Source organism: Marmota marmota, unplaced genomic scaffold (assembly GCF_001458135.2).
Source record: "Marmota marmota marmota unplaced genomic scaffold, marMar, whole genome shotgun sequence".
Classification (NCBI taxonomy): Eukaryota; Metazoa; Chordata; class Mammalia; order Rodentia; family Sciuridae; genus Marmota; species Marmota marmota.
The window spans coordinates 13,735,962-13,755,171 of record NW_025999961.1 but is presented as its reverse complement, the minus strand read 5'-3'; the positions used below and the strand labels follow the sequence as shown (position 1 = coordinate 13,755,171).

The 19,210-nt window shown below is 34.4% G+C and overlaps 1 long non-coding RNA gene across 1 annotated transcript; it reads right to left on the bottom strand.

Annotated features, from left to right (window-relative positions):
* Positions 1-269: 269 nt before the first annotated feature.
* LOC107151187 lies at positions 270-15,473 on the bottom strand. The gene is made up of 4 exons (XR_001504674.2): positions 15,391-15,473; positions 4,422-4,566; positions 4,222-4,282; positions 270-2,047 (listed from the first exon to the last, which is right to left on the bottom strand). It is a non-coding gene; the product is annotated as an uncharacterized LOC107151187 (long non-coding RNA).
* Positions 15,474-19,210: the final 3,737 nt, after the last annotated feature.

Genomic DNA, 19,210 nt, shown 5'->3' with positions numbered 1-19,210 from the left:
CCTGTGCTTGTATTACTAACAATCTACCAAGTCTCCCCTCTAATTCTGTTGTGACTTCTAATCTAGATGAAATTATGTTTCTTATTTACTTTCAGCTATCTGCTGAGATTACAGCTATTTCCATTTTACATTTCAAACATAAGGTTATTGCTCTACATTGGACCTGCCATGTACTTATTTTACTAGTAAAAGGAACAATTTTCTGTATTATAATTCTTAAAATTATGATTCATAGAATTATAGTCATAAGTGAAAATTTTGTACTTGTTCAATCTCCATCAGAAGTTCTAGGCATTTTAAAAGCTAACAATATCCTGGGGGATTCTTATTGTTACTTTAACATTTGCAAGTCACTAGACCTCATCATCTCTTCTACAGTTTCTCTCAGATATTCACTACTGGGACTGTCTCCTTATACTACGTTGCCTGGAAACATATGCTAAACTGGGGCACTGTCAACAGAGTTTTATTAGGAAGAGCCCTGAGCAGAACTATGAGGAAAGGTATGAAGTGAGGGTGCTGAAGCAAGAAGCTCATTTGTGGAGTGTGAACCTCTTGGAGAGCTGGTACTTAGATAGCTCTTGTATGATATCACAGATCAAGGCAAGGGGGCTAACACTTTGTATCCCTGCATCAACTGATCATTCTTAGCATTCTTCCCACATTGCACAAGAGAGTACACAGCCTGGCAGGCCTGTGTGATCAGTCCCCACTGAAAACCACATCCCTCACTTCTGTAAATATTTCAATGGAACAAGAGTCCTGGAAGATTGTGCATGTTTTCCCCCTCCCAGTTCCTCCATGGATTTTACCCAGACTGCAGTTTTGCAGTTTCCTTTGTTGATTTTTTCTTTTTATCTTATGTTGTAATAAATCATAGCCATAAAGATAACAGCATGCTGTGTCCTCTTCATAAATCATCATTCTGGGGGTGGTCCTAGGACCACAGAACAGAAAAGAGTTTAAATGTGCACATGCCAATTCCCTGTGGCAGAGGACAATTCCCTATGAAGGGACAGCTTTGAACAATTAGCATCCAAAATCGTTAACTGTGAAGAGCATAAGTTTTCCAGATGCAAAGATGGGATCCAGATGGAAAATCATTGTTAAAGTGAATACCTTTGCCCCTCAGAGCTACAGGCTTCTGCTGTGAAGTGTGCTCCATCTGGGAAGAACTTTTACAGAATTCCAGGTTGTCTTATTTCCTAGAGCTCTAAAACTAGACAGGTTACTGTGATGGAATCACAACCTCTACTGCTACAACTAAACTCAAGGGCATATCAAAGATTCATTAAAATCTGCTTGCTCCCTTTCCGAAAACCCAAAGATCCTATTAGCACCTTTGCTTATTTGGGCAGTTTGCTTGGAGGACGTCTCCCAGAATTCACCCTGAATGTCCTGGAACACGTGGTACTATGTCTTTCTCAAACCATGCCTAGTGAAATATCCATGTCCCTGTAAAACTGGGCATAGGAACAACAAGAGATTCATTGGTAGGTCATCTGAGTCCTACTCATATACTTTGTTTCCATCATATAATAGCAGTGTCACCTCGTCCTTTTGACTAGGAGAAATCATGCATATTAGTAAATCAACTTTTGTCTGCTGCTTTTTTTGTAATAAAAAGGCAAGCATAGATAATACAAATGGTTTTCTGGGAGTTACAGTGAGTGGAACCACTTTTACTTGTAGCCTTTGGCTCCCATGCCTATATATATTACACTCTTGAAGTTTTTGAGGCATAAAACATTTGTTGAGTTGGGATGCATATGATATCCTGGAAGATAGTATCCAGTACTACCAGGATATCCTTTGCTATTCTATTTCTCAACTGCATCTTGAAAACACTATTGTTCCTTTCTGTTAAGATAAAAGATTCTAGGTGGGCTGATAGGTTGAAAAAATATGTGGATATATAATTCATGATTAGTTTCAAGTGTTATTTTCATATAAACCATATTCCTTGTTCCCATGCATTGTTAAATGGGACATTGTGCAAATGGAGTGAGGATGCTTATGTTTTCTTATGGTTTTGCCAACCAGGTCTCTGTAGAAAAGAAAAAAAAATAATTGAGGGGTCATTATATATGTCAATACCAGGCAAAGTGAACTACTACCTTCCCCTATAAAAAAGTCCAAATATTGTTAACTTCTACCAAGTGACTGGTTGTTTTTCTTTAACTAAGGTCTCATATTGGAGGCTCAGTGTTGATCTCTGAATGGTAGTTTGAGTAGTGTCAGTAGCTAGATTATACAAGCACAACAACTTTTTTTTTCTATATAAAACATCTATCTCTGCCACAGAGCTTCTCCATTTGTGCACCCATTGTTTCAGCACTGAGGTGAGCAATGGCAGCAGTGACTATGGATATTTCCTATTAAGGTAAGACATGACCCAGATTTCTTTACTTTATATGTTTACTCCCATAAGTTCTTATGCATGCTTCTTCCCCAGAAATTTTCTTACCAATTTTCCAAATTTTCTTTCTCTTTGTGTTAAATAAGGCAGGTTCTCTGTCACTACACATGAACTGACATATGTTCTTAATATAGGTTAAAATTCTTTCTGTACAAAGTGGATATCAAACCACATCCCCTAAGACTATTCCCATTAAGGTGATTGCACATGCCTGGTCTCCTGATAATCTTCCCTGAGAGGAGATATAGGGAGACACAGCCTGATTTTGGTTACTACTTGCATGTATTGACCTTCCTCACCCATGATCCTGAATATACCACTTTATCTTATCATCCATTGCTATAGAATAGTCCCATCTTGTAATATGATGGACAAGAAAGAACCCAGCATATATAGATTTGTGCTTCAGTTTGTGGCTTTGTTTTAGCATCCTAAGTTTCTATATTATTGCTTATTTTTTCTTTTTATCAATAATTGATACCAATTGCATATAAAATCCAAAGATACCTGCTATAGACCAGTGACTGATGGATCACATAGCCTAAGAAAAGTTCAGGAACGTAGCATGGGCAATCTGCAGGGTCCTTTCTTCTCTGCACAGCCTGCAAGGCTGCAGGCTTCTATGCCCTCCCCTATAATCCTGCATATGAAAATCATGGTATCCACTAAATCTGAAAAGGCTTACCAAGAATTATACTTCATTCTTAGTGTTGGATTAGAAAACCCAATTATATCTTAATTTATCTGACTGAAATACTTCACTGATAAGGAAGGATCTTAAGTCCTTATAATATTTACCTCCCACACAATCTGAAGTTATGTATGTCTATCCCTTGTACAGTACCCTTAGCAAATTATCACATAAAATGCTTGTGGTTTCTGATGGTACTGATTGGCGAGGTTCTTCTGTTTATTTGCATGTGGTCTTTTTTTTTTAAATTTAGCTGCAGATGAACACAATACTTTTATTTTATTTTTATATGGTGCTAAGGATCAACCTCAGTGCCTCATATATTCTAGGCAAGTGCTCTACCACAGAGCTACAACCACAGCCTTGCATGCAATCTTTATTCTTACTTTATAGATACAGAATATCCTCAGTCAATTTTTATTCTTACTTTATAGATACAGAATATCCTTAGTCTGTTTGTCACAAAAATAGGTTGATATAAATCCTGAAGGAAAATAGTGTTTTGTAAGGCTCTTGTCTCTCCTGGGACTTCTGCTGTGTCTTCAAGAAGGGAGGCAGTATCATTGAATACAGAGATATGCTTCACAATTGGAGTACAGAGGTTTAGAGCTAAGGTTCTCAATCAGAAATTATTTTTAGGCTTCTTAGTGAGTGCACATTTTGGTATATCTAGAGACATTTTTAATTATCATAGCTGAGGAGTGAGATACTGTTCGCATCTACTGAATATGGATCAGAAATTTTACTCAACATCCTACAATGCACAGGGCATCCCTCTACAGCTAAGCATTATCAGGTCCAACATGTCAAAAATGTAGAGGGAGAGCCACCTTGGTACAGAGGAGTATGAGAGCTCAATTCATTTTCTGTATCCATGCAGATATTTCAAATCTCAGGGGCTTACTCCTTCCTTAATAGAGACCTGACATTGGTATAAGAATCTTACCTGGTTAAGGTTTTTGTTCTTTAAAATTTTACTACTTTTGTGATTAGGTTGAAACCTATTTTTCTAATTTTATTCACCTTGTGAGAAGCCATATATAGAAGATTCATTAGAGTTTTCTTAGGTGATAATCCTGAAACATGCAGTTGGTCAGAGGAAGAAGCTTACCTGCAATGTGGTTGCAACTGAGACTCCAGTCAGGATGAGGATCCCTAGAACTGAAAAGCTCCTAAAAGACAGAAATGGCCCAAACTAAGTCAAAAATTTAAGACATTTATATTCCCACGTGGAACTGTCAATTGTTAGGGGCAACACTTCTGAACCAAAATGTCACTTTGGAGAAAGCCGATTGCTTGTGAGAAACGTACCTGTGAGCCATCAGCAGCAGTTATTCTAAGAAGTTGTATAATGAAGTGTCAGTTTTGAAGAGAGAAACTGTCCAGAACACTAAAATATTTATCAGAGACATGGAAGTGATTGGGACACTGCACCAGGGCAGAAGAATTCTGAAACCTAAATAAATAGAGAATCAAGAAAGAATGGAAGTGAAAATAAGTAAATAACTTTTTCTATTTAGAATCTAAAGCATCAAATGAAGACAAAAATAAACAAATGACAGGGGTATTCAGAACTATTACTTAAGTAGAAGAAAAGGAAAAAGATGCAGATTAATAAATGTTTGCTGAGAAATGTCTATGTGTCAGGCAGGGAGAAAGGCAAATGAGCCAGGAATGGTGGTGCTTGCCTGTGATCCCAGCAGCTTGGAGGCTGAGGCAGGAGGATCTCAAGTTAAAAGCCAGCCTCAGCAATGTATCAAGGCCCTAAGCAACTTAGTGAGACCCTGTCTCAAAATAAAATATATATTTTTAAAAAAGGGTTGGAGATGTGGCTCAGTTGTTACGCATCCCTGGGTTCAATCCCTGGACTAAAAAAAGAAACAAGTGAATGGCAAAGACTTGATAATTGCTGCATGATATTAAAATTATGTTATTATATATTGTATTAATTTTTTATAAGCATATTATATTGATATTATATTTTATTATATTAAAATTATATTACCAAGAACGTTATAAATGGGCTGGGACTATAGCTCAATGGTAGAGCACTTGCCTAGTACTTAGGAAGCACTGGGGTCGATCCACAATACCACATAAAAAGATGTGTCCATCTACAGCTAAAAATAATAAAAAGAAAATTATAAATAACAACATAATTATAAGTTATATTGATGATCCTTCTCTTTAATTTCAGATAGAGATACATTTTTAAAAAGAAAAATTTACAGTGTACCAGGTGGTGTCAGGAATTATATATCTCTGTTGTTATGGAAAACTATGTTCTCCACCCACTCTGTTGACCTCTTTTTAAAGATTCTGCCATATGTCTTTTTCAAGCAGATTGGTGACTGAGCAGCGAACAAACAACAAGGAAAAAAGGAATTTCTAATTTGATGTGATGAGTTATAATTTTGGTTGCTTAGCCATCTTATAAAAGGAAGTACGTCATGTTTTCATCTGGTGTGATCTCTTTAGAAGAAAATTTATTTCTAGTTTGGAAAATGGTGCTTCAGTATTGATAACTCTTGATTATAATTTACACATTTCTTTAATCATGTCAATATTAATATATTTCCTAGTCAAGATATTTTAATCTTTGCTAATACCCTCCAAAAAATTATGAAAAGCATCTATGACAAATTTGATTAGAGATGCCATCCATAATTATTTTCTTCTATGGTGTTTGGTGGATTATTGCCACTTTTTCATGCTCAGCTAATTTTATCATTCGTTCTACCTCACTTTTCTGAAACTTGATCTCTATATTCATTAAATTCACCACAATGTGATTATAAAACATAGCAAATTTCATTCAGTTACAAATTTAGATTTCTTTATGAATATTAGGTATATCTTTTATAGTTGTTGAAAGTTTGGAAATAAAACCTATAAAAATTCTATGACCAACTGCTGTGTAGTTTTAGTGTTTTATAATTTAATACATTTAGTTTAGTGATTCCCAAACCAGGGCAATGCCCCTTTCTCCACGACACACACATATGACAAGGGGCTTTTGACAATATCTGCACAAAGTTTTTATTGCTACAGCCATTGTAGGTGCTAGGTCTAGTGGTTTGATGACAGAAATGCTACTAAGCATCTTACAAAGCACAGAGCAACTCTCCACCAAAGTCTAATAAGTGCAGAAGTTGAGATCTGTTTTAGAAACACTTATGTTATTAAAATAATGAAAAAAATTGAAAAAAACAATGGTAATATAATTAGTAAGTGAATCTTGATAATCATCTCCCTATTGAAAAGTTTTAAAGATTTTTTGTTTTATTTTTTAATGTTTTCAACCTATTGCTTTTACAGTATATTGAGTTTATTCTGTTAATATTAAGAAACATGATTTATACACCAAATTCCAATTTAACTTGTGGATATGTTTGAAAACATGATTTTTTGAAGTTCAAGTCTCTTATCCATTTTAAAATGCACTAAAAACATTGCTTAACCTATTACTTAACTTTAATTTTTGTTTTCATTACCAACATATTAGAATTCAAGTTTCATTCTCCAAAGTATCATTTTCATTCTTGAACTAGCATTAAAATATATTATTAATGCTCGGTTTATGTGATAAATACTGCATTCAAACTAATTTATAAATAGTCAAGTAGACCAAGAATGAAAATTAAAAACAAAATGAAACAATAAATCATCCCATTAAGGGGAGGCATATGGTGGTATACAGAAATTTCTTATTACCTAAGGTTCATAAATAAGACAACATATTTGAGGTTGTATAACATATGAAAATAGAGATTTCCCCTTAATTTGAATATGACAAGGAAAATTGCCACTGAGTTGTGAAAATTACTTTCTTTAAAGCTCAACTATGCTTATGTTTAGTTTGATTAATTCCTCTTCATATTTTCAGTCAGTTTCATTCCAGAATTTCCCTGAACAAATTTCTTCTTTTCCCTTCCTTTAAAACAAAGTTTACATTTATGGAACATATTAGTGTATACACATTTCATCTGGCATATTATCAGATTAAATTCTGCTTAAACATTTTTGTGAGGAAGATTTTCTCAGACAATATTTTTTTTCTATTTTAAAGAAGGAAACTATACATAAATGAATCTATTCCTTTTATTTTTATGAAGTAGAATACTTAAAACAATCAAATCCTCTAGAAAAGAATATACTTTTCCTAGACATAGCCAAATTTTCATTAAAAATTCAAGACTATATTCTGATTAATATCCTTCTTTTCATTTGAGGACCTTATTTCATTATGAGGACAAAAGAAAGAAAGAAATGTTGCAAAAATGCCCTGTATTTTGATTCTATAAAGGTGGACATACTGCCTAAGTTGTTATTTTAGCTGATGTTATTTTGCAAATCAATGCGAAAAATTTTTAAATAAACATTGATTAATAACCTTTGATATCTAATATGTTTGGACGAAGAACAGTAGCATAAATGAACTATAATTAGAATTCTTAAGTTTTGTCTAAGAAAATCCTTTAAAAAATGAGTGACTGCATTGAACTGTCATTTTTATGCCACTATAAATTGAATAATCTGTTTATTGTTGGTACTCAAAATACCTTAACTATTAAACCAAATACAAGATGTTAAAAAATGTGACAAAAATCATAGCCAATTGCACATGGAAGACATGAAGAAGAAAAGAAGGTAGTGAATTTGCCATTAAAGCATAAGTCAATGTTTAGTGAAACAATTTTGGCCTGCAGGGGAGAATTTATGGCTTTTATGTTTCTGCCTTTTTAAAGACTTTTTCTCTTATTTGAATGGACCAGAATCAACCCAAAGAATAATACATTGTAACTCATACTAAGTAATATAGGAGGGGAGGAATACTTCCTTTGTGAAAAGAAATGAAGTTAGAACCTGTATGGTTATCTGGACAGGGTTTTCTCTCAGGTTACAGTGGTTAGAAATGCCGAGCTTCTTACATTTCCTCATTCCAAGAAAGTCTGGGATTGATAAGAAAAACATGGTCTTTTTAGTTGTTGGGAGAAAAAAACGTGCTTACTAGGAAGCTGGTTTTACTAAGTGGAAAATTCTATAGAAAGTCAGGATTGAGTTTGCAACTGGGTAAACAAGGAGAGTGATGTATTAAGAGGTAGTTTTTTCGTTCTTCACCTAGACTGCCCAGTGGAATTTCTCAACTAAGGTAAACAGTCCATGAGTCTGGGCAAATCCTAAATTCTTTGTCTGAATGCAAGTCAAAGTTAGTTGTACACTCTATTATGTGTTATATTTCTCTCAGGAAATTTTGAGATTATAGGAAATTGGTTAAAAATTCAATTCAATTCAATTCAACTAAAAAAACCCCAACATTTTCCAACATCAGTTATCTTAAGAATCTTCCCTTTTTCATTATTACTGAACAGATGAAGAATGATTGTGAAGCCTCTTTGTTAAGTACTTATATGTGTACATATGTGTATATATATATATATATACACACATATATTTGGTATTGTTCTTAATAAAATTATGTAAAAGGCAAAAAAACCCTCTAGAATTAATGATAGTTAATATATAGTTACATAGATCCAAACATAGGTGAAGGACAAAATTTAGAAATTCTGAAAAAGACATTGATGTCAGTATGTAAGCAGGTGTTGAAACACATGCCTAATGAGACTATTCTGTTCCACATTTATTCCTACAGAGAGGTGGCATTATGCATGTATTTTGAAGGAGAACCTAATTTGGGATATATAAATAATATATAGTATAGTCAGGATGTGAAAGAGTATTGATGAATCAGACAAAAGCAAATTAAATGAAAAGTAATGGGAATAAATGTAAAGAATCACATTTGGTTTCAAAGAAACAACTTCAGAAATATGGAGTGAAGCAAATAAGTCTTAACACTGGTATATGCAAAAAAGATATGTCAGTTCTAGGTGCATGAAGCATTTATAGGATTCTGTTGCATGCTGCAAAAAATGCAAATTTGATCTTAGACTCTATTAACATAAGTACAGAATACAGAGTAGGGAATTAGATGATCCTATTGTAACCTCAAACTTAGAGTGCTTTTAGGGTAAAAAATCCAATTTTCATGCTAGATTTTTTGTTGGTTTTGTTTTTAAAGAAATGTCATCTTAAAATAGAATAAGTTCAGAAAAAAAGGCCAGTTTCAGAAAATGCTTTAATAGGTTAGTAAATACTATGAATATATTCAATAAAATAAAGTAATAACAGATTTTAAACATATTTAAAATATTTTGCTTTAGAAAAATATATTGTAAATATGTGACACAATTCCAGAAGCAATGGGTGAAAGAAAAGGAAAACAAAATTAAGATAGAAGCTTCACATTAACATGGAAAATTTTAAATATTCATTGCAATAATGGGGAAGACTCTGTTAATTTGGTTTTTAAGGTAGCATGTGAAAATTGGTATTGAAATTTTAAGTACATTAATATACGAAATGCCTGTGAAAGATAACAAGGAATGAAAAGTAGGAGTAAGTACGAAGAGACATGAAACCATGGAACACGTCTGGTACCTGTGAATGAGAAGGGAAAGAATTGGGTAGGGAAAGTCTTTAATTGAGGAGCAGGTATTAGATCCCCCAGCCAAGGAGGAATCTCTTGGAAGAGCCATTATGAAAAAAAAGGTAATTTTGAGAAAAAGGCAGGGCCTTTGGATGCCTGCCCTGTGTATTCTTTGGCTATGTTCAGGCCTTGCAGAGAGTGTTTTCAAAATGAAAACGGGCAGATTCTAGCGGTGTGGTAGTTAAAGATTGTCTGATAATTCACTCCTTATTGTGCTTGATAATTTGCATTGTTTGAGAGTTGAAGTTTTTATACTGTGGAAAAAAATCGTCACTCATTCACAATTCTCTCCTTATGAGCAAACATTGTAGAATATATGCTCATCTATATGAATCAGGTATTTCAGAAAGTAGATGCTAAGCCTTAAGCTAGAGGCAAAGGTTTATTGAAGAGTAGCAACAAAAAGGAAAAAAAACAAGATAGTAGAAATGTTTAGGGGTACACAAGAGACCAAGATGAAGATGCAACAAAGTCAATACCAGCTCTGTAGCAAAGAATGCCCAACAGAGGAGTCCATGTCAGGTGGAAGTATCAATATACCTCTAGTATAGCTTACTTACTCATTTTGTGGCACTATATTGAGAATTATGAGTTCATCTCCAATTTTGCTAGAAGCAAATTGAAGTTTTAAAAGGGCAGCTCTCCACACTTGCTGCTTGTCTCTTCTCAAAGTATCTGGGTGCTAAGTAGTCTCCATGTTAAGGAAGTTATTCCTCCAGATTTTAGGAGTTAAACATTTCAACATGTAAACTTATAAGGGATGTATTAGTGAGAGAATATAATAGCTCTCAGCCCTGTAGTTAATTGGGCTGAAATTTATTATATCCCTCCTCTACAATTCATTCTGTGGTCCACATATAATCTCTGATGATTTTCTGCCTGATACATAGCTGTATAGTTCAAAATTTGATTTTAGGGGTGGGATCGCTGATAGAACAAATCTTTCTCAGGCAGATGTTGTTTGTTGTACATGACTATCCACAATCATAACAGGTACAGAGAATAATAACATACATGCATGAATAAGCTGAGTTTTACTTGTGTTTCTGCTGCTTTTATGATGTAAAAATATTCAGATCTTTTCCAAGTAATCAGGTAAGTCTGCCAGAAATATGATGGTGTTTCTTCTTGCCAGTTGTTCATCTACTAAAATGTTATGCTCAAGATCTCTATCCTACAAGATCTCTATCCTACAAGATCTCTATCCTAACAGATCTTTCAGTTCTGGAAAGGAGAAACACAAATTAACCAAAAGGACCTTTTGAAGTCATGTCTCCATGATTCATAAGCACAAATAACTTTCCTACTGGGGATGAATGAATAGCCAAAACCTTCTGATTTAGTAAGAATGGAACTTCATCCTCACAGTATTATCTCTAAACTAGCAGTTTTGGTGCATCTTTAGCATGGTTTCCAACTCTTTATAAGTACAGCTATTTGAGAATGATGCATTATGCAGTTTGGAACTACCATTACATTTCCTTTCTTGTGAAGGGTCTCCTCATCTGATGTTCAATTGGGCAGAAATTCATACCCATGAATAGGTGCTCCATACATTAAAGTTTTCTGGAACTGAACTAGCAAGGTAAAGCACATGACATGCCTGAAATACATCTATTCCTGGGAGAACAAAGCAATGGCTATTGCAGGATATTCAGAGCCAGTTGATTTCCTTGAGCCATAGGGTTCTACCAGGGCTCTGTGTTCTTTTCTGTTTTACATTAAAAGAGGGGAGTATCTAGATCAACTTTGATAATAAGTATATGTAGAAATCCTTTATCCGTTTTATCATACACTAATAGTTTCTATGTTCACTATCTTCATTAGTAAGAGGCTATTGACAAAATTAGGTTAACAACAATGAACTGGGTTATACATACTGTTTGTGCAATACTCCTTCTGTGGTGGGCATTTTTTGTTTCACATTAATATATTACACGAATATCTTTGTACTTTGTCTTGGCTCCTTTATATCCCCCTGAATGTCTCTGTGCCAGGCACCCTTGTCTCTGATCTTCACATTTCTTTCCCATGGTTTCCTGAACATCTGACCATATAAGCATTATTCTTAACTGTAACTACTTCTTCAAACAATATGGATAACAGTTTATGATCCTATACTACCTATGAATAAGACTGCAAAGCAGCCACTGTCCAATTTCTGCTTGAACCAAAATATTTAGCTAGCCATGATCAAAAAAACCTTCTATATCTTCAATTCAGCTGCTCTTCAATTGTCATTAATGTGCCCTGAGGGAGGAGTGCCCCTGCAAATATTCTAGTGATATGGGAGTCTATGTAATTTGCTCTTGATTCTTTGCTTATATCCTATTTTCATGATTATTCTCAGTTAAAAACGCATCAATTTTGTGTCAAGAAATGTGTTGTTGGTACTGTCTGACTTAGGAAACCTGGCAGGACTCAGCTTCAAGGGTTGTAGATCCAGAAAAGTTTCACTTGTGCTGCACTTCCTAAGCCTTCTACTCTATCATGGGACAAGTGCATGACGATCTCTTTTTTTTTAAGATATATAATTTTCTGCTTCAAAGAGCATGGCTTTGCTTATGAGCTTATTTTTAGATCCTACTAACTAAGGCTTGCATGAACCCACAGTGCATATTTTGCTTTCCAAAACTTTATATACTACTGAGGTGCTGAATATGCCAGAACCTGGACCTACTTTAGAATTGCTTCTTAGTCTAGGCTTCACTCAAATCAAACAGACTTCCGTATCACCTGCTCTGTAAAGTCAAGGGAAATGTTTTTGGGAGTGAAATATATTGTGTGCAGAACTTCAAGATACTTACTAGGTGTCATATATATGTCTTTGTGGTAGTGAATGCAAGATGAAGTAATCAGGCTTTTGTTTGGAAAGGAATAGTCCAGCACACTTTTAATGATTTGGATCCTTGAATATATTATTGAATTGTAGATCCTTGATTCATAAGGTTTGTTTTCATGCTCTGGAATTCACATATTTTGAGAAAATCTTCATCACACTACCCATGTTGAACATGGTTTCATGTTTGAATCATCAGATCCTGATGGAACCACCTACTTGTAATTTTGTGGTACTCTACAAAATTGATCTGGGTTTTGCAAGGTTCAGTATGGAAACTTGAATGTTGGTATGATAGGAACCCTCACTTCTTCACTTTATAGGTCTATAACTGTTGCACTAATTTCTATCATCCTTCTTCAAGGATTATTGTTTTGATTTACAATATTGGTTAGAAATTGTTTAGAATCTCTTGCTTGCCCTTTTCTACTATGATAGATAGCAATTAAACCACCTGCCACTTTCCGAATATGCAAATTATTCCAAATACAAAGTGTGTTAGTTGCATTTAAATATTCAGATACTGTTCAAATGACTGTCACATAAGACCTCTAATGCAGGGAATTTACGATATTATGAATTTTCACAAAGATTCCATTTTTTTACCTGGACCAGAAGATCTCCAATTTAATTGGAGTAGGGACATGATAGAACTTCATGTTTCTGAGAATCATTTGTTAACTCAGATGCTGTGTTCAATCAGTTTTTTAGTTGTTTATAATTTTTTTTGCGCATTTCTCTATCATACAAACAAATAACCACTTGGAAAGGAACTTATGCAATTGGTATAGCCTATTCTTTCTATGATGTTGCTGGGTTCTTCCTATAGAGCTATAAAGCTCTCCAGTCAATGAAGTCCCTAGAGGAAATTGATGGAAACAGGGAAACAAATTATGACTTTTATACTGTTCTTTCCTTCCTGCTCTCTCATTTTTTTTCTTTATTTAATCATGTATTACATTATTATCACATCCTTCAGTACCCTTGTTGGCCCCATGACTTTACTCCCGAAGATCTTATGATCTATTACCAAACTTCCATTACACTCTGAAGATTAAACCATCTTAGCTTTCACGTTGATCTCACCATTCATGACAAAAATTGCATCTCCTTGAAGGATCTGGTCATTCTTAAATGACCCATATTTTTTATTGCTATTAGTAAACCAAGGGCTGTGACCATTCTAATCTCAACTTTAGCCTACCTTGAGTTGCTACTAAACTTCTTAATAATTATGGTGAACCTCATACAAGTGTGTTCTTAATAGTCTTGATAAATTGTACGCTTCTCCAGCCTTCACATGAAATTGAATTATCTGATAGGTCTTGTGGCATCACATAATGTATCCACTCTAGCATGCCTATCTTCCTCATTTGTTTTTCTCCTCCTCTGCCATCTGCTATGACAGTTAAAGCTTTTCAGATTCACTCAGACTGAGCTTTTATTTTCTCCATGCTTCTCAGAGCCAACCTGGCAGTGAGTCTATACCCACCCCTGGAGTCCTTACATAGAATATTAAATTCTAAATACTGAGAGTATCCCCTTGAAAATGTGTGAGGCAAACCGTAAAGAATGAGAGACTACTGCCCATAAGATTGCTCTCACTTCAGACACCAACCATAAGTTGGGAGTTGGGGTTCCCTAGAGCCACTCTCACTTCAGATTAGTTGGCTACAAATTTACTGATCTCCATAGACTGTTTTGCATTTAATAATTCACTCTAATGATTCACAGAACTCCATGAGAGCTGTTACAGTCACAGTCATATTTACTACAGGAAAAAGATACACATTAGAACTAGCCAAGTGAAGACATCAGTAAGGCAGCATCTGAGAGGATTTCCAGGTTACAACTTTGGTCATGCACAGAGACATGTAACACTCTCAGAGAGTATCACCAGCTAGAGAATCTTACCCAAATTTTTTGGTATCTGGGATTCTTATTGAGATTCAATAAAATACTGACTGAGCTTTGATCTCAAACTTTACCCCTACCACAGAGGTGAGAATAATGTGTTTAAACTCCACTTCTTCTGGAGATCAAACTAATTTTCATGGTTCAAAGCCCCATTATATATCACATTGTTACAATACCCAGTGGCCAAAGCCCACAGTAAAACCAAGACATTCCTCTCAAGCAGGAAATTTAAGTAATGCAAAGGGCAGTGTGTTCTTTGTGTAAAGTCAGTTCTTCATTACATGAATTCAAGTCAATAAATACTCCTTTTTCAGTTTATTTACCTTCTGACCTCATGGACCTTCACATTCAGGTTCTATGGGTGATCTCATAGCTTCTGCAGGCTGACTCCTGCCAGTATGATTTCAAATTCCTTTTGGAATACATTCTCATATAAACCAAGTGAAAGAGCAGACCTGCTTCAGAAGAGACTGGCAACAGTCACTCTTGTCTGCTGAGGTTTTAATAGGAATTTAATGATTTGCTTTTTTTCTCCTCAGTCCTTTCATTCATGTGCCTGATTTGAAGTTTGATCACATTAGAGTCTTAGAAACTGCTACACATGCGAATTCCAAAGCAAAACCCACAGAAGTACCTGGAGTGTCAAAAAAGCACAATTAGGGTGAAATTTAAATAATATAGTAAGGACGCTAAGGGAGCCAGACCCTGTTTATGTCTTTTTGGTTTTGTCAGACTCCATGGCTTAATTTCATGACCTGACAACTGTCAAGGCATTCTGTTTTGTTCATTCCATTGATTTAATAGTTATCTTCAGCAAGAATCAGGTCCCTGAGTCTCTGTGCACCAACATTGTCCTAGGCTTGATTTCTCTGTAAACTCCAATTTCTCTATAAACTCCAATTTCCCTTTTTCCACCTCATGACTATCTGCTACCTAACAATATAACTTCTGTCCCCCACAAGGGTTCTTACCATGTGTTGCCACCCCCCAGGTCATGATGCAGTTTGAGTCCATTTTCAGAAGCCAGTGGCTGGCACCATCCCCTTGAACTTCCAGGACTAAGTTAAATAAAACTTTGTTCTTTGTAAGTACACAGTGTCAGGTATTTTGTTATAACAACACAAAACACTCTAAGATTATTTGCTCACTATGTTTGACTTTAAAGTGACAACACTGAAATACATGTTTTAATCCATTTATTTTACACAATGCTTGCAAATATCTAAATAGTTTCTCTCTCTCTGTATATAGATTATATCATATAATTTTATTGTATTATATTATATTATACTATATAATGAAAACCTCAGATATTCCCTGATGAGAAAACACACTCTTTGAATCCTGTCTCAGGATATGTTTGAGCCTTTTGATTTGAGTTGTACCATTTTTGACGACTTAATTAACAACTACTAACTACCCTGTGACTCAATTTTCTCATTGAAAAATTGGAGTAATAAATAATGATAACTAACTCAAAGTTAGTTTATATAGATTTAAAATGACACAGGCTGGTTTGTACTGATCATAGAATACTATTTTTACTAGGCAACTTTTTCAGGACGAAACAATGATAAGTAGAAGAATTTTGGAGTCTGTGAGACACGTTTTAATTTGTTCCTTGGATTTGTAACTTGTAAGAAATAAGCAACATTTTATGGACTCTTTTTCAAAATCTGCAACCTGGTAATGACTATTTAAATTTTTAGGTTTTCCAGATGCTGAATAAGTGAAATGTATATATTTACAAATACAATGCTATAGTAAGCCTGGATGATTACTGATTTTTATTTGAGAAATTTATCATGTAAAATAGTTCTTCTAGCAAAGAAACCTCATGGAACTATTTCTTCTCAGAGAATTTGACTTTACATCTTCATCTTCAGCATCATCTTTTTATTATTATCATATTGTCACAAGACAAGGGCCCATAGCAGTACTGGGATAGCCATGGTAGTCCTATGGAGCTGGTTCTTGAGATTCCTCCAGCAATAATTGAAACAAAACACAGAGCAGCAAAACAAAGTTTCTTAGAGAGAGTGAGAAATGGGGGTAATGTACTGCAAAGAACATCTCAGAGAGAGGACTATGTGGTGCTCACAGAGTTGGAGTTTTTAAGGAATTTGTATCTTCCTATTCTTGCCTCAATTTTTCAGTCCTCCCTTTGGGTAACCCCCACGCAAGCTTTCTTTGTGAGGATCTGACGTTCTGTTGCAGGGATGATGGGGTAGTTATGATATAGTTTTGGTAGTAAGGAATGGTCCCAATATTATGGAAATGGTAGTTTTCCTGGAGGGGTCATAATTAACTATAGTTGGTGAGGTCTTGACACACCAGACTCTGCCTTTCTGAAGCTTGTCTGCTTTGATTAGGATTTCCCACTATTTTAAGTAAAAGTTGCTTCAAGTGATTGGAATTAGCTACAGCTTTGGTGAAAAAAAAAAAGGCATTCCAGCTCTAATTTCCCTAATGCTACACTTTTTCAATAAGGTTCCCTGTGGTTTCCATTTCATGACTGCTGAACTTTTCTTCATGCCAAATTCTAATGTCTCCTTCACTGTCCTGTGCCCCTATACACTTACCTGTTTATGTTTCAATATTATCAACATTGATATCTTCAAGCTCAATTTTATATTTTTAGCTACACTAAACCAATAAATTATGCAAGCTTCCCAAACACATAAATCAATTTTTTTCCAGTGCAAAAAATACCACTTTGGATTCAAGTTGATCCTATTAGTCATTTCTTTTTTATTTCAAAATAAACACATATATTTGAAACAATATAGTTCAGTCTTAGATTTGAGTTGCCGTTGTATATACTTAATTTTCTGACTTTAATTTTTTCTTTGGAGTCAAGGGATATAAGAGACAAAAATCAATTAAGTAGAAGCTATGCAGACATTTATTTAAATGATTTAAAAATCATTCTAGAATGGCATTTTTATCATTTTAGTACTTTAAATTTTCTAAAACTTGTGTTTATTGCATGAACAACGCTTCTATAGCAAGATCAAGCGAGTGACTATTGTATGAGTTGGCTTAATGCCTAGTCTATTAGTCACTTCTGGATTTTTCTTGGGTATCTCATGAGATAAACAAAAAGAAGCTTTGGTCCTTACCAAAAAAAAAAAAAATCTTCTTCAAGCATCAAACAAATAACTTTTCCAACATTCATAAGAGAAAAGACAAAAGTAAAAAACTATGTCGAGATCTGAAGAGGTTAGGTATGTTTAATATAACAGAGCAGTTAACACTGCTCACCTTGTGTTGAAGTTGCCAAACAGAGAAGGCTGTAAGAAGGTTAAAAATGTTGGTGAGGTTTAGGAGTGTAAATATGAGTTTGTATGAAAATGTGTATCTCTTACGACCTGTGGTAATGGTCTCTTCACCCATTTGAAAGTTGTTTTTTTGTTTTTTCTTTAGAAAAACCACCAGATTTTTACAGGGAGAACCTTTGAGATATCAGACAACATTCTTTTGTCCTATAGTTGGAAAGGAAAAAAACTGTCACTGTGAAAATCCTTCCAGAGACTTCTGCTACAGGAAACCAAAGGCTTAATCAGCAGGGGAAGAGCCACAAGGACATAGATGGCGAGTACTAGTGGATAATTGCTGCAGCTGGGGAAGAAAAAAATGGAGCAGATCAGATCTTGTGATAAATAGCTTAATTTTATTTCATATCTTCAATACAAATTTACTTTGACTTTCATATTCACTTATGAATGAATTTATATGCATGTGTAGGAAAATGTGCACCTGATAAAATTTTCACTACATATGAATGTGTCATGCTTTTTTCATTTTGGTTTATTTTTAATTTAACAGTATTTTGTGTACACTGTTCCATAACATTAAATATTATTAAAACTTGTATTTTGGTAGAAGCATAAAGTTGGATATGTTGTATGATCTTTCAGTTCTTTTCAATTTTAGCCATTTTAGAAAATACATTTTTAAGTTTTACCTCCTATATCATAACTTTACTGACAATAACAAGTTGAAGTTAAGGCATGTGTAAAAAAAAAGCATTATTTAATCAATCCTTATCTTTAGAGTAAATTTAGAACTAGAAAAAATAGATTTATACATTTTCCATACTTTTGCACTCTATTTCTCCAATGCTTTACAGAAAGTTTATATCAACTGATCCACTATGAAAAGCTTGTGTTTTCATGGTCTCGTGACTGCAAAGTGGAAATGAACTCTCTCCAGGGGAAACCAGACATCAACATATGAGAGTAAACTTACACACTAAAAATATTTTTCTATTTCAGAGAAATTTCTAATTTAACTTAAAATTGTATCTAGAATCAGGCACACGAATGTGACCTATAGGAATTTGCTATCTGCTATTCCAGTCAGCTTGAGTAAACACAGGTTCCTATACTGCCCCAATATATCACTTCAAATAAAGTAACTTATTTTACTTTTATTCCATGAACATAACCTGCTGTTTAAATTGAGTCTGCTGTTAAAGCTCTGGGAAAATTTCTTCAGAATTAAACTGTAACCTTTTAAATTTTAAAACACCTTCTAGGTCAGGGCCTTGAATGTGTGTTCTTTCCTGATCAAAAATGATCTCTTCAGACTTAGCTTTTCTATGGCATGCAGACATGCATAAGAAGGAATGTCTATGAATAATTAAAGATGTAAAGTTTCTTCTGACTTATTTATCATGAACTTGGCAGAAGATTTGTAGGTTTTCTTTAACAACTATCTTTTACCTAATGCATATATATATATATATATATATATATATATATATTTTTTTTTTTTTTTTTTCAAGAA